The 17,846-nt window shown below is 37.6% G+C and overlaps 1 protein-coding gene across 1 annotated transcript in view; it reads right to left on the minus strand.

The window, feature by feature from the left end:
• Positions 1–10,973: 10,973 nt before the first annotated feature.
• LOC124587131 (collagen alpha chain CG42342) overlaps positions 10,974–17,846 on the minus strand; it is a 610,604-nt gene continuing 603,731 nt past the window's right edge. The window contains exon 25 of the mRNA XM_047131431.1: positions 10,974–11,844. The gene's annotated coding sequence lies outside the window, so the exon portion shown is untranslated. The remainder of the gene's footprint in view (positions 11,845–17,846) is intronic.

Below are 17,846 nucleotides of genomic sequence, written 5' to 3' on the forward strand. Positions count from 1 at the left end.
CTTATTTGAATATATGATAATTTGAAGATGTAGGCCTCTATGCACATATTGTTCACATGACATGCTAGTTTAATAGGTTAGGAAAAATCTGCAAATTCTACATGATTATTTTTCTGTTTTCACATATTTAATGTTTATAAAGAAACTTTTTTCTGTTCCTATGATTAAAATTATTTTCACTTACACTTACAATTAAGTTTCCTAATTGTGTATTAGGCAATGTCTACTGCATTTTGTGTGAGTGCAAATATAGCATATTTACCTTAAACAACTTCAAACCATTCACTTTTCATAAGATTTAGTGAAGCTCATAGATAAAATTTTCTTTACCATTGATAACAAGCTCATCATTCTCTGTGCATTACTAAGAAATTTAATCTAACTTGAGGCAAAGCTTTTTATCAACGTTTTATTTTATAATTTACTCCTCTACTACCATAAGGATCCCAGATAGCACAGTAAGCCAGTTTCAAACTTGTTTCCAGATGTAAAGTTCAAGTATATAAGCTTGATCAAAGCTGGAATATTCAGACCTGTTAGTTGGATTCAAGCTTGAAACAAACATCAAAGTTGGCAGAGTTCAAGCTATATTTCAAGCTTGACTTATCAAGTTTGGCTCCAGCTGTATCTACACGCATGGAATACAGCCTGGTATTTACAGCTTGTTTTATGCTATATAATTATTAATCTGAATTTATTGAACCGAATTAATTAAATAAATATCAGAATGGAAATGGTGTGAAAAAATTATCAAGACATGTATGTTCAAAATTTTTTATTTTCAAAGTGTTTAAAATTGTTTTATTTTAAAATTTAATTATTCTGAAGCCCCTCTGGCACCCGCACACAGACCAGAGCAGGATCAAATATCGCTGACTTCTGCTGATATAATGATCCTGTAACAGGTAAAAGAAAATGTTAGCCATACCTACACATAAAAAATGTTAAAAGTTGAAACTGATCTCGTGCTCAGCTACTAGAGAGCTAGTTTAAAATGACCTCTTTTTGCTGAACAACTTGTAATATGTATTCTTATCTGGTAATCCATTTCACTTTTATCCAGGCTCAATTTTTCTACGTAAAAGAATATGATATTTGTTTACGTTACGTAATAATATTTAACATTTGTAATATAAACGTACCACTAGAGAAAAATGCACCAACGTACCTATAATACACTATATTTCCTCTTCAGACCCGGTGTAGCAGTGAGGCAGGAGATGCCACACACTTACCAAACTATTTTCCAGTATAAAACAAACTTCACAACAGTCAAAAATCATTAACATACATCACAAAGGTAAAATGGCCGTAAACGTAGTACAGTCAATGCAAGGCTTATAAACGCTTGTGGCGCTTCCCGTGGAAGTCTATGGAAGCTATGCTGCACGCGCATCTGCTGTACAGCCTTCCAGAGAAATTACAGTTTATTTCAAGCTTGGGAAAATTATTTTAATTCAAGCTAAATTTTTACAGCTTGATGTAAACTGTGTAACAGGTTGATTTTTCAATCTTGAATTCTCAACTGAACCTAAACTCAATATCCACCTTGAAATAAGCTGTGTAACAGGTTGATTTTTCAATCTTGAATTTTCAGCTGAACCTTAACTCAATATCCACCTTGAAATAAGCTTGAGTGCTAGCTGGGATTGACGATATTATTAGTATTTCTTTTAAAGTTGTCATACAAGATTTGATTGTGATGTATCACTGCTAAACTGGATATATTCATGCTTACACAATAGCACATTGTGCTTAGATAAGTTATATGCAGTCTATGGAGTTTACTGATAATATTAGATGTTAGAATGTGTTGGGGTTGCTGTTAATTACATGGTTCATAACATACAAGATAAAATATATGGAGAGAATGTCCCTTATTATCTAGTGCCCCCTATGGTGCCAAGCGAGATTATTAGCCACCACATATATTTGGAAGTCAATCTTTGGTGTTCTGAAAGCAAGATAGTGTGTGTGCTAACTTACAAGATAAGCAACTGCCAAATTGTTTTTCAAAATCATGCTTGACATATGCATGGCATATAATTGCACACACAGTGGCAAGAAAGCTATGAATATACCTTACTTCAAGCGAGTTCTGTTTTGATGATCATCTTGGGTTAGAGTATTTGTTCGAAAGCTACAGACATTATTGAGAGATGAAGTATACAGGTTGGCCAGAAACAGACTGAGAAGCTTGTAATAGTGTTTATTTATTTATTTATTTGCTATTTTCTTTTAGTCTGGTATGTAGAAAAAAGAAGAGACCAAATCTTGCACATGAATTAGCTTGAATATAACACATGAAATTTTAACATAATTTTAAATGTGTTAGTACAAAAACTAATAACTTTTTTAAAAAGAAACAAAAAGTCTACAAATTCCATTTGGCCATCTGGTGCACAGATATATGTTCATACAGAATTCAGAAGGCACATGCTACTGCTCTGCTACACCATGCTGCATTACTAGATCACAAATTTTGCAATTTACATTTCTGGACTACATTACTATACAACACTACCCTACACAGCACTACACTATGCTACTGTCCTATGTATCAGAACCAAGCTAGATTTCTCATTTGTTTGGATAGTTATCCCCCAGCATGCTGATATACAACTCAGGACTCACAGGTTAGCTGTGCCATCCATGATGTAAACATTGGGAGATTGCTGTCAGGGTCTCAGGAAATCCTTCCTGATCCTCCCTGACACTCACCTCCTCATTGTTTCTGGAATGTTGTTGCTGGTGGACGTTCTGCCATGGTGCATCCCATTTTCATTATGTATTGCCTCTTCTTCATTATCTTTCAGTCATGTAGGCTTGCAGTTCATAAGCTGATATTTTAGCTGTCAGTGAATTCAGTTTGTGCCACAGTTCCTCATTCCGTATTATGTTATGGACTATTTCATTGTCAAAGATGTTTTTTTTCTGTCCTGGTCTGTAATAACATCTTGTCTAATGTCACATTCCCAGATGATGTGGTATGGGAGATAACTGCTCCACATTCACAAATGTCTGTGGTCTGCCATCGTATTTTCGGTAATTAGCTGGGATGTGGACCATGTCCTGATAGCTATGTGAAGAAGGAACTTGCAAGTTCTTCTCCCTGTTTCTCACCTGTCCCAGGTTTCATTACATTCTCTGTCAATGCAAGTCCCTATTTCCTTATTCAGTTAGGCTCTTGTGCCCTGTTTTGAGGCAATATTGTGCACCTCTATTTCTTCCTGCTAGGTCTAGAGTTAGCAAGCCTAGTATCACCAGCAGCATCTCAGTCAGAGTTGTTCTGTATGTATCTGTCAGGTGCAGGAGTACTCTTCTCTGTTCTAGCCATACAGCTTGTGCTGTACTTATATTTTCATGTCTCTGAGCCCAATGCTCAACCTGCAGGCCACAATAGCAAATAAGTATACTTCCTTTCTTTCCACAGGTTGCTTATTTATTCTGACTGAGGAGTTTATTGTTCTTGATAATGTTTCCTTCAGTAAAATATACTGTTCTGTGTGGAAGTACCATTAGTTTGTTTTCTACACAACACTTACTTAGTTTTTCAAGAACCACTCTCCTCTAATTTAGCCCTTGAGTTGGCAGATACTAGAATTAACAGATAGTCTGCATAGGTTATGCAGTCTCTAGTGTATGTTACACTCTGAAACTGGTTTAGTAATGGCTCTATACCAACATTCCAGAACCGTGGACCACAGGCAGAGTCATGAGAACAGCTTTTGATGATGTTTTTCACAGTTTTCTTTCCTGGACATTCTCATTACAACTCCCTATCTGTGCAATAATCTTGTTGGCTGTTATATAGACATCTGGGACAGTCCATCAATTTCAGTCTTTTGAACAGGCAGGCTACCATAAATTATCAAATGCCTGAACTATATCAAACATTACGTCTGTAACACATTTGAGATCTGATATTTTCACACTGTCCATAGCATTATTTATCACATTCTCTGTGGGTTCCCTTTCCTGAATCAGTACTTCAAGGGGGCTCATGGCTACTACCTGTCTGTGGTCTATCGGGTCATATTAAAAAATCTTTTCCTGTACTTTGGCTAGAGCATTTATCAAACAAATTGGTCTTAAGACTTCTATTTTCCTGGGTCTTTGTGTTCCCCATTTTTTAGCAAGATTTTTCCAGTTTCTGAGCACCTATCACTACAAAAGACATTCATTTAATAACACTGTTATAGATGGTCCAGTTTGGTCCACTAGCTAAAGCAACACTTTGGCCACAATTCTATCAGGCCCTGGTGCTTTCTTCTTCTTCAACTTCATGCTTTCTTCTTCTTTAACTTAATATCTACAGCCTCACTCCTTCTTGGACAAATGAATCACAACACTATTATTTATATGTTGCTCTAGTAACTCAGAGTGAAGTTGCTGATGATACTATGTGTCTTCCATAATTGTATCATCTGGCAACAGAGTTCTGAGTAGGTACTGCACTGATGTTTCCCAGTTTGCAGTCACTGTGTCATCAGATTGTTTCAGGGTTGACAATACAGTTGGTGATTGAACTTCATTTCTTACACGTTCACATGGAAATCCCCAAACATCTGTTATCATTTGGTCCTTAACATACACCTCCCATTTTTCTACTCTTGTTTGGTGTAGTAGTTCTTTATATTGTTGTCTGACTGTTCAATAGAAACTCAGTCTCCTTTGTCATATTATTTCCCATAAGGATCTCTGGCAGTATCTTATTGTCTGGCTTGCTCTGAGTCTTAAAGGCTCAATGGAAGTTTAACTGTTTTGACTTTCTGACAAATGTTGGTATCACTTTCTCTGCAACATCTGCAATGCTCACATCAGTTCATTGGATTTGGCATCAAGATCAAACCTACTTCCTTGGCGTGATTGTATCTTGAATGGTGCTGTTGCCAGTTCATTTTGTGTAGGTTGTATAGCCTCTCATGCTGGATGTCAGTTTCTGAGTCCTTAGCCGCATCTGTAATTGTGAAGTAATTGAGATTATGGTTACTTGTAAGTCCACCTTCCAATTCACAATGTGGTCACTGTCTTTCATATTTGTGAGGGTGATATCTATATTTGTTGCTGTTTCTGTGTGTGTTGGAAAGTAGGCAGGCTCAGAGGCCTTTTCATGACATGAAGGCTAAGTTCTTGTACAGCATCCTGAAGGCAGAGTCCTCTTTCATCAGTTGCTCTGATATGTCACAATGCTGATTTTGCATTTGCATCTACTGTGAAAAATGTCTGTCATGTCAACTCATTATTGCTGCTATTTTTAAATTTTCTGTGTGTGGTTGCATCTCCTGACTGTATTGAAAATATTAATCAGTTAAATAAAATTTCCTATGGCTGCCACACAGTTGATGTATCTTTGTCACTGTTATGTCTTTATCTGGCACAACAATGTTGGCCATTGGATGATGACCTGATGTTAAGATCTGTGCTGTTACTGGCATTTGGCATAATGATCCATTTCTGAAATATGGGTCCTGTATGACTAATAAGTGTAGGTCCATCTCCTCTAACACTTGACCAAGTTCTTGAATCATCATAGCACTGCACATTGCATCTCTCTGCCCAGTTTTAATCATTTGTATATGTTTCATTACCATTGGGAATGTTGATTGTATGTGAATATTATGAGAAGCTAGTGAGCACATAGCTATGGAGACAGCCTAATCTGTGATCATATACAATTCAGCCATGTGTCATCACTTACTGCTTGCACAGATGCTCAGTATCAAGTGTCTTTTCCCTCCTCTTGAAGAGGATGTCAGGTAGGGTCTGCAATTCCTTTGTATTTGTAGACAAGTTATTGACACTGAGCTATATATGATCGATTTCACTCATGACAGGAAAATTTATGATACAGCCTTTTGGGTGATGGTGTCTAACCAGGTGTCTTATCGCTATTTTTAACACATGCTTGTCCTCCGATTTATCTAGTCTCATTGTGTTTTCACACATTTTATAAATAGGCTGCAGGTCCATCCATAAACCACATCCTTTTCTCATGTCATGTCCATCAATGTTTATATCCTTTTCATAATTCCTGAGACTCTGTAGTTTCTCCTATGATCTGTGTACTTTCATAATCTTCCTGTATTAGCTGTTGTGTGCTGTCATGCTCTGCTGCTATAATGCATTGCATGATGTCACATGTTGGATTCATTCTACTATTTCTTCTGCATTTGTCTTCCTTGTGTAGAGATAGGCATGCTGCCCATTCCTTTTTTATCTTTATTCTTTGTCACTTCCAGAAACTTTGCTCTTTCTCTCTGTTATTCTTGTTAGTGGCCTTTTTATTGTCCATCTAATTATTGCCCTTGTCTATATGTTCAGTCACATTTTCTATTTGTGTTGCTATGTCTCTTCTCATTCCATCCTTAACTGTGCACCAGAATATTTTGGCTCTTTCAGCTTGCTTCTTTTTTGACAAAGATGACAGATAGTTTTATAATCCATCTGATTAACACACTTAGGTTTAATAGTTTTCTTCCTGGACAATGTTTTGCCTTTTTTGTCTGTTGACCTGACATTCATTGAGTTTGTATTTACTCTGTGGTATCATGCGATGCTTGTCAGCAGATTACACAATGGTTCACAATCCATAGTCTTTCTTTTCACACATGGGGTACACACTGGAGCTTACTTGCAATTTTTAATATGGGAGCATATCAGTTTGTTTTCCTTGTACCATTTTGCAATGTGCCCATAGTTGTGGCAATTATAGCATTTGGTGACTGCAATGTAATCTTTCACAGCGGTTGATCAAAATCCAATATATATTATTGTCCATGTAACCAGTTATGTTTTGACTTTTGTTTTTACCTTCAGCACATAATTTACTGACAGCTTCTCCTGTGGACCTGTTTTGAAACTTTTGTTTCTTCTAAAAATGGCTTACTGTCTCAGAGTTCTGTTGGTACACTGGACTTACTTAATTCACTTCGTAGTGTGTCAGCTGGGATGTCATACACAATTGCTTTTGGCCTGTGTGTCCTTGGTGGCTCACACACCATTTCCTTATTTAGCTCCAAATTTGGTTTCAGATTCCTGATTTTCTATTCTGTTTCTGTTTCAGTTGTGACTACATCATTCACTTTCTTCATTTTCTTGATTCTTAACTTTTATTCCTTCAGATCAGTTAGCTCTGTGAGACATATCTGTATTTCTTTGTGTCTTTCTATTCCTTGGATTTGATTAACAGTGTACTACCTTGCTTGGCTTGTGTGATCTCAGTCTTTGATTTTGTGGCAGCTGTCTGAGCTCATGGCGCACTGGTTGCCACAGCAGCAAACAGACCACAATGTTTTTGTTTTCCTTCCTAAGACTCGCATTTTCTTTTTCTAATTGTGCTATTGCTCAGTCAGTTTTGCATGTGATATTGCCCAATGAGCGAGTATGCATTTCAACTCTAGTATTTTTGCAGCAGTAACCTTCATGGTTACACAGAATTCCTTTACCAATGCATTGCACTATGTCCTCAGGTTCGCCTGGCTCTACATTACTTATTTCTGAGTGCTCTGAAATTTTTGTGGAGCGCTACATTTCAGTCTCTATGTCACTTTTTGCATCATCCATGTTTCATACTCTGTGGATGCCTATGTTTTGCTGTGTTGGTACTCACCTACAAACGACATTGTTGCTGAAGCTTCTGCAGTCACCGATGTCACATACTTCCTCTAGTACCAAAGCTGGTGTCCCTGGTGCCTCACAGTGTGACAGCCAATGGCAGTTCTGCTGCTGATGTAAACTGCACTCCACTTGGCCTGAACGCTGATGCTGACGCTTTGCAAGCCAAAGCGGTGCGACATGGTACAGGCCACAGAGAATGACTGTTACATGCAGGTGATTACACAAATAGTATTTATGCATCTCTCATTATCACAGCAACATGTCTATGGATCACACTCACTTTTACAACGGTACTCATGCCTTTGCACACACTCACTTACTGAATACAAGCATTTTCGACCACAAATACATAATACAAATGGAGTAGATATTAACATCGTACCAACACAGTGGCCATCTTTGAGGGTAGGTTATGCTCACAAATAATTTTTAAAAATAAATTCAGTATGTTGTGCCATTTATGATTTACCTGGCACCTTGGTTAGCCAATCAGGTCATTGCATGCACAAACTCAAGCTGCCTACCAGAGACAGTGCTGACAAACATCTTATTTATTTGATTTCCAAAACTGAACAGACATAGCTGTTGCCTACCTAGCTTAAGTGTATCACTAAGGAAAAAAAAAATTTTTTAAAGTGGTAGTGAGCATTTGAACAAGTGGTAACTCACAGAACCCCCCCAGACATCCGTCCATTACAACATTTTCATGTGTGCAAGTGCTTGAAACTGTGCTCACCATGACCTGTTTGGCTAACATCTGTGCTAATTAAATTGGAAATGGGGTTACATACCAAATTTTTTTCTTATCTGTTATTTCTCAGAAGAATCTACCCTGCAATACCTTTCCATCTTTTCAGACTGTTTCTGACTGCCCCGTATAAAGTGTTAGTGTGCTACACTCAGAGATAGTATTGTTTCTGGCTGTAATTGCAAAGCATTATTAGCTGAAATTTCATATTCTCCTTATGCACTATCATGCACTAAACCCTTTTCTTGACTTCCAAAAACATAGCAGAGATTTGTTGAATCTGCTTTATTTTGGTCATGGTGTTGCCTCTCTATGGAACTCTCTCTTTGTTCACAACACTTTTATTCATACAACAGTGTCATATCATACACCAGGGAGTGGTGGATCAATGCTAAAGTGCCAGACTCCCAATCCAAAGGTATCAGGTTCAGTCCCCAGTTAATCCTACAATTTTTGTAGCTTGTTTAGCAATTCTTACAACTCTGGCAATGTTTGTTCATGTGTAAAATACTGGATCATCACGATAAGATTAGATTAATTACAACAGGTACACAGGTATTCAATCACTCATTTCCCTATGATCCATACATCAATGGAATGGAAAAAATCCTAACAACTGGAGCAATGGGATGTACCCTTTGTCTTGCACTTCTCAGTGGTTTGCAGAATACAGTGATCAGCCAGAAATTATGTCCACCAACCTACTATTGATATAAACCTGTCCAGGCAATAGAAGTGTCACCTGGCAAGGAATGACATCTAGTCAGACACACACATGGTGCAAGTAGTATCACTGAGTGAGCTCTCCATGTGTAGAATGGGGAAGGTGGGCAATCTATCTGAGCTTGACTGAGGGCAGATTGTGATGGCCTGGAGGCTCAGCATAGGCATTACAGAAACTGCAAATCTTATTGGGTGTCCAAGGAGTGCCGTGGTGAGTGTCTTCAACGTGCAGCAAAACCAAAGTGAAACTGTTGTGAGGTTCGGCGGCCACCCCTCATTAAGGATTTCAGACATCATAGGCCGAGCAGACTGGCAAAACAGGACGGGCAGCGAACTGTGGTGGAACTAACATCAGACTTTAATGCTGGGCAGAGTATCAGTGCAACTGAGCACACAGTGCACCGAACTCTCTTAGTAACGGGCCTCCACAGCTGATGACCCATGCATGTGCAAATGTTAACACCACGACATCGGCAGCTATAACTGAAATTGGCATGTGACCATCAACACAGGATATTGATGCAGCAAACAGAATGTTGCATTGCCTGATGAAACCTGATACCTTCTTCATCATGCTGATGGGAGGGCACAAATCCATCATCTGCCAGGGGAACAGCTCCTTGTCACCTGTACTGCAGGACGGAGAAAAGCTGGCGGCAGCTCCATTATGCTCTATCCATGGATCTAATGGGGTCATGCAAGGCAACATGATGGCCAAGTAGTATTGCACACTGGTTGCAGACCATGTACACCCCTCCATGATGATCATGTTTACTGGTGGCAGTGACATTTTTCAACAGGATAATGCGCCATGTCACCACTCCATAATGCTCCTGGCCTAGGAGCATTATGGAGTGGTTCAAAGAATAAAGTGCCAAATCCTAGTTGATGTTCTGGCTCCCCAACTCAGCAGAAATGAGCCCGATAGAACACACCTTCTCTGGAATTTAATTGTAGAGTTTCAGAGGCATCATTGAACTCTGGGTCCCCGTATAATTGGGACCATGAATAGAACTGTGCTGTTCAAAACAAACTTTGGATTGATGACAACTTGACTTTATTACTTGAGGATGGCAAAGGAGCAACAACACAAAGATAGTCCAAAGCCTCATAGATGGTTATATCAAAGATGAAATTAGGTGCCAGATTACCAACCAAACAGCACTAGTCACATTTACCCACATTCTAAATTTGACTGAAGCTCGTGAAAAGGGCTGACTGCATTTTGTTGCCTTTCTTGGAAGATTTGCATGTTTTTGGTTGTGACTTTGTTCTGGCTTCCTTACCTTGGAGATTTCATTTGGATGAGAAATCTGAGGACAAAAATTTAAGGGCTGTAGGTATCTGAGGTCACCGTTACTGCATCTCAATCGAAATGGTAACAAATACCACTTCTGTGATCTACTGCTATGCACAGTTAATCATCTCTGGAGTCAATAATTATTTTCATGATGGCTTGCTTTTGAGCACACACCAGTAAAGTAGAAGTTGATATGGCATCTTCAGATGTGGTTACCTTTCAACAAAGCATATAATAAACTAATAATTGCATCTCAATTCATTTTGCTTAATAAACTTGACACAAATGATAATTGAACAATAATAATTATGAGACAATCCATAATCATCAAGGAGAGAGAGAGAGGAGTAATTATCAATCATTGAAGCAGTGAGAAGGAACTTCACAAGCAGTACAATACCTACTCATGTGACTTCACTAGTTGCATGCATACTGCAATTCTTAATTTTGTGCAATGTGAAGCAAAAATATAATATATCAGAGTGTATACTGGCCATATGCCTCACAAACAAAGTGAACATTATAGCAATTTTACATAAAATAAAAAATTAATTCTGTATAAATCGTGGCAGTAATGAGAATTTATTTACAAATATATATGCATTGTGAGATATGAACCAAAGTATTATTTACATAAGGTACTGCTTAAGTTAAATCAGATGGCAGAAGCAATTTTCTTGGCAGTCACTTATAGCTGGTTTATTTCACAGATCAGAGTGAGAGAGTGAGAGAGAGAGAGAGAGAGAGAGAGAGAGAGAGAGAGAGAGAGAGAGAGAGATGCTACTGCCAAGAGGTTTATAGACAACATTAATGACAAGATAATTTATTTACAATATGAGTTTGTTATTTCTGTTTTCACATTTACTCTCCCTTGTATCAAAAATGGCACAAATACAAACATTCTTCATTCAAACCATTTAATTTTTTTCAGTTTTTGAGGTAGTCATCCAGAGCCACATCCTCCAGATAGTTTCATCATTGTTGATTTTAAAGTAAGAAATGAACACAGGAGCTCACAGTTGCTTATTATCAGTTACGAAGTGTGGTAATGAGATTTTCATTATCACAGAAACCTTCAAATTTCTAGTCTGTAAGATATATCACTCGCTTCTTGACTTTTGCGACTGCTTGAACTCCTCTGTATATTCTCAATTTCTGTAATATCACTTAACACACAACACTTGTCACTGACATTATAGTTCAGTCTGCTTCTCATTAAAAGTTAATTTTTCATACATCACTTTTCTGGCAGTTACACACATAAATTAATCATCAAATAAACATGCACTAGAGAATGTTAATATCCACTGATGCATTTACTTTCACACATTATTAATTAAGAATTGTTCATAGTATGAGATCGTCTCTCACACAGCTTCCAATTTCACAGCAGTTCTGTACACTGAATCTAGTAATAAGTACAGTATGTACATTATCCACCAGTGATCATGGACTGAAACAAAAAAGAAAATCATTTATTGGCATGTAAGCTTTTATACAGTTTGTATGATACATACACATCTAAGTCAAGTCAATATATAACCTCGATCTTTGTTACAGAATATGAGTGACAAATGTACAGCAAAATTGCTCTCATTTCTTCATTTTCTTCCAAATATTCTGGTAAATAACTAACAAAAATCCCATCTCCAGCACTGAAAATGTTGAGCATTAATGGCCAATGTTCAAAAAAGAAATAATAATAATAATAATAATAATATTAATAATTTTATTGTCATTAGCCATTACAGCAATAGACGTCAGGCATATAATACAATATAACTGTTAATTCACAGAAAACAAGAGGCATGTCATTAATACTGCAAGCAATCTTAAAGCAAAAAACGCAAAACTACTAAATGAAAAACATTTACGGATTCATGGAAACAGAGAATCAGTGAAAAGGGGGGGGGGGGGGGGGGGGGGGGGGGAAAGCAACTTAAAGTGTTAAAAGTGATATGCAAACCAGAAAAGGTGATAACAATGACAAAAATCATGTACAAAGAAATACACAAATGTTGAACCTAGAAAAAAATATAAGTTGTCTGCAATAACGTGCAAAAACAAAACAAGGAAGCATCAAGAATGTGTCAAACAAAGCACAAAAAATTACTCTTAATAAGTGGCGATTCACTAATTAAAAATGTTGCAGCACCGAGTACTAAAACTGATGTCCTCCCACGGATTTGTATACGTCAGTTAAATAACAACTTCAAGAACATGCAGACAATTAAACAAAATGCATTCCCACTGGTAAATCTCAATGAAAACTATAAATATGTTTTCATCCATGTGGGGACGAACTTGCTGTGAAACAGCAGTGAAGAAGAGGTCATAAATGGAGCATGAAATCTCAGAGTTTATTATAAGTAGTCTCCTGCACCAAAGATCGGTAAGTGATTAATTCATAGACAAGACAAAGAATTGCATCAGAGAGCAATGTTTAGGGCACAATGGACTGCATCTAAACAGGTTAGGATCAGCAACATTCAGCAGCATGTACAGAGATATTCGTAAGATGATACTTAGTACGGGAAACTACACTCATGCTCATAAATTAAGGATAATGCTGATACATGGTGAAACAATGCTCTGGTGGGCAGTTTGCAGGTTTAAATCACCCCAGGGTATGACCATGTAGTGCATTTGACCTGCGTTCATTGCACGGTGTTTCTGGCAGCAGTCCACATACGCAGAGGTGTGTTGGTGCATGTGAGAATACGGTGTAGCGAGTAAGTGTGTAGACGTTTTCAGACATGACTGTGTGTTGAAAATGGCTCAAAGAACATGTATTAATGACGTTATGAGGGGCAGAATACTAGGGCAACTGGAGGCTGGTCAAACACAGCAGGTTGTAGCACAGACCCTCTGTGTGCCACGAAGTGTGATCTCCAGATTATGGTAATGATTCCAGCAGACAGGAAACATGTCCAGGCACTACAATACAGGACGTCCACAGTGTACAACTCCACAAGAAGACCGATATCTCACCATCAGTGCCCGCAGACAAACATGGAGTACTGCAGGTGCCCTTGCTCGGGACCTTACCACAGCCACTGGAACAGTTGTCTCCAGAACACAGTCTACAGACAACTGAACAGATATGGTTTATTCACCCAGAGACCTGCAAGGTGCACTCCACTGACCCCTAGTAACAGGAGAGTCCATAAAGCCTGGTGTCAAGAACACAGTACATGGTCATTGGAACAGTGCTCCCAGGTTATGTTCACAGACGAGTCCAGGTATAGTCTGAACAGTGATTCTCACTGGATTCTCATCTGGCATGGAAAAGCAACCAGATACCAACTCCTTAAATGTCCTTAAAAGGGACCTGTTGGGAGGTCGTGGTTTGATGGTATGGGGTGGGATTATGATTGGTGCCAGTACAACACTGCATGATTTTGACAGAGGAACTGTAACAGGTCAGGTATATGGGGACATCATTTTGCACTAGTATGTCCACCTTTTCAGGGGTGCAGTGGGTCCCACCTTCCTCCTGATGGATGATAACGCACGGCCATCATGGAGGAGTACCTTGAAATAGAAGATATCAGATGAATGGAGTGGACTGCCTGTTCTCCAGACCTAAACCCCATCAAGCACGTCTGGGATGCTCTCGGTCAACATATCACTGCATGTCTTCAAACTCCTATGACACTTCAGGAGCCCCAACAGGCACTGGTGCAAGAATGGGAGGCTGTAGCCCAGCAGCTGCTCGACTACCTGATCCAGAGTATTCCAACCCACTGTGCGGCCTGTGTATATGTGCATGGTGATCGTATCCCATATTGATGTTGGGGTACGTGTGCAGTAAACAGCAGTGTTTTGTAGCACATGTGCTTCAGGACAGTTTTCTCAACTTATCACTAATACTGTGGACTTACATATCTGTGTCGTGTGTGTTCCCTATGTGCCTATGCTATTAGCACCAGTTTTGTATAATGCCACATTGTGTAGCACCACATTCTGCAATTATCCTTAATTTATGAGCATGAGTGTAGTATGCTGAGATGGTGGTGCAAAAATTGATACCAAAGTTGAAATAAAAATACAAAAACAGCATTTCAAAACAGATGCCATTAGGACTATTCAAAAAAGTAACAATACATTTGTAATGCACTTGAACAAAAATAGGTTAAGTTCGAACTATAGCCCTACAAATGGCAGAGAAACAAAACATCTTGCAAATCACTTTGTCAGAAATACCAAATAGACTAGTAGGTCTAGACTTGAATGAACACTGGCTTGCAAAGGATAGTATCAAAATCTTAAATAACCTTGATAATTTTTATGTCGCAAGCAGCTTTTGTACCAGTGATTTAATATTAAGAGGTTTGTGCATACTTGTGGAAAGATCAATGGAAAGTAGAGCAAGATCTGATTGCAATTCCCTTAATGAAGAATGTATATTTGAAAGCTGCTGTGTAGAGTTAGGGGAAAATATTGTAATTTTATCTGTGTATAGGCTCCCAGACACAGAAATAATGAAACATTTTTTGTTGAAATTCCAGTGCCTATTGCAAAAACTTCAAAAAGAAGCCAAGAATAGAGTCATAACAACTGCTGATTTCAACATAGATCTAGCCAGTAAAGCCAACAACTGCACAGAATTCATTGATATGATCCACATATCAGGTTTTAATGCTAATTTCACTGATTTTACTGGAGTAAACGAAATGTCTGCAATGTGGATAGATAATATTTTAACCAATTATACTTATAATGAGGCAAATCAGTTTTGTTTGGACTTAACCTCCTCAGTCCATGGGTCCACGTATGTGGACTTCGTGGTTTTATTTCATAAAACTTATGAACAGTTTCTATCGACTAAAGACCTCTAGTACAAGTTTGTGGAAGTTTCGTAGTGTCAGATATTGCACCATAATCTGCTTGCAGTGCCCACTGTGATGTTTTGAAGATACATGTTTGTGAAATAGCTACACACGGCGTGGGCTCTGTAGGTAATTCAAAATAATACGATATTCTGTATGCTAAATTTACTTTCTTTTTTGTTTTACATGTGTCAAAACAGTCACAAATCTGATTGATACATGTTTTTTTTTTAAATTATCTCTTATTGTGAATACAGTGGACATCAAAGGTTGTTTTTATGTTTACCTTATTCATTTGGAAGTTTTAGTTGTTATGGTATTGTGTGAGGATCTCCTCATAATTATCCAATTGTTGTGGCAAAATGTTATACAATTTTTAGGATCTCAATTACTTAAACATCAACAATTAATTTATGGTGTTATTTTCAGTAATCAATGATGAAGAAACAGTTCAGGTGCTAGAGGAGAGTGACTTCAGTTCACTTTCAGACAAAGAGAGTCAACAAGTTTCAGATGAGGAGGCTGCCCCGAATCTGCTGTCACTACTGAACATGCAGAAATTGAAATAGAAGACCCTAAGCCTGAAATTCATTCCCTTGTTGGGATTGAAATTCTAATGGGTACACTCAAGCTACAACAAGCCAAGATGTCATGGAGTAGGCTACTTGATTTGCCTCTCATCAGTGACACTGTGACTTGAGACAGGTATTTCAAGTTACGACATAATTTACATTTCGTACCCTAAATAATTTACACAATCGTGATAGGAGTGAGAAACTTTGGAAAGTGAGGCCTGTGATTAATTTTTTCAGGAATAAGTGTCTTGCCTTGCCACGATGTAAACATCTTTCAATTGATGAGCAGATAATTCCATTTTGTGGCAGATGTGCAATGTGCCATCAAAGCCTAATCTCCTTGGATTGAAGAACTTTATTTTGGCATCTTCAGATGATTTAGTTCTTGACTTCATAATACATATTGGCAAAGGAACAATGTTTGACACTGAATTAAAAAAATAGGTTTAGGTGCAAGTATAATTAAGCTTTTGACTGTGACTGTTCTAAACAGTGGGCAGCATGTAATATAGAGTGTCAGATTTTTTACAGGCATTAAGTCAATTGAGCTTCTGTTAGGAAACAACATATATCAAACAGGAACTGTAATGAAAACCAAAATTTCTGATGTTGCTTCTAAATTAAAACTGATTGTGATCTAAGTAGAGGTGAATGGGATGATTACGTGAGGGAAGACAAAAAGGTGTGTGCATTTAAATGGAAAGATAACAAGTCTGTTAATTTGGTATCATCTCGTGCTGGGAGTGAGCCACAAGTTACTTGTGAGCGATGGTCCAAGGCTCAGAAAAGAAGTATCAATGTAGCAAAACCAGTTATTGTGAAGAGGTATAATTGTACCATGGGTGGTATTGACCTATGTGACAGATTCATGGCCTACTACAGGTCAAATAACAGAACAAGAAAATGGACACTCAAACTATTTAACCTTTTTACTGATTTAACTATTATTAATTGCTGGATATTGTACAAAAGAACCTTTGCAAAAGAAGAAGTACCAGAGAGTAACAGATTGTCCCTAATAAACTTCAGACTGAATTTGGCTAATGTACTGATAAAGTGTTCTCATGTCAGAAGTTCCTCACAACTCTCAAAAGAAATAACCTTGGATGAACAGGAAATCACTGAAAGTTCAGGAGAAGATGAATACAATAAACCAAAAAGAAGAAAAGTTGTTTCCATGCCAAGGAAGTCAGCCAAGGAACCCAACTCAATATGACCGGAGCGATCATCTTCCCCTATGCGTAGAGGCAAGAAATGCTTCCAAATGTTGCTTTGAAGGTTGTAAATCCTGCACAAGAACCTTGTGCAATAAGTGTAATGTTTATATATATGGGACTAAAAAACTTTGTTTTGTAAAAATCATCAAATAAAAGTTTAACATGTTTTTCAATGCATTATTTATTTACCGGTTAAGACATGAAGTCCACATATGTATACCTCAAATATTTTAGACTGTACAAAAAATAAAAATACAAATAATGTAATCCTGAATGTAATTATGCATAAGGCCAATAACGATAACACTGAAAACAATTTTCCTCACTTATTTTATCTTCGGGACTCAAGAGGTTAGGACTTTCTGGTCATTATGCTCTGTTTATGATGTTACCAAATACAAAATAGAACCTCACTCAAAAAAAAGAAAGGTTGTGAAGGCAGCAAAAGAACTGTCAAATAATAGATTTATTTCAGATAGTGAAAACTAATCAAAGGCATTACAGTCAGTGATCAAAGGTAAAACAGGTACCACAGCTAGAGGCCATGATATTGCTGAAATCAAGATAGAGGATAACACTATTGTAATTCCTCCTCAAATTTCTGAATTATTTAATGAATTCTTTATAAATGTAAACAAATCAAACATCAATGTAGGAGATTACCCAGATAACGTAAATTTCTTCAACAGTGAGCAGTTTGAAGGTGAATTTTTCAGTAGATTTACCAAAATTATTGTAAAAGATATAGAAAATGTGATACTATCGCTAAAAAGTAAAACATCAGCAGGATGGGATGGGATACCAACAAAAGTCTTAAAAACAGTCTCTAAA

Source organism: Schistocerca americana, chromosome 1, assembly GCF_021461395.2.
Source record: "Schistocerca americana isolate TAMUIC-IGC-003095 chromosome 1, iqSchAmer2.1, whole genome shotgun sequence".
Lineage (NCBI taxonomy): Eukaryota > Metazoa > Arthropoda > Insecta > Orthoptera > Acrididae > Schistocerca > Schistocerca americana.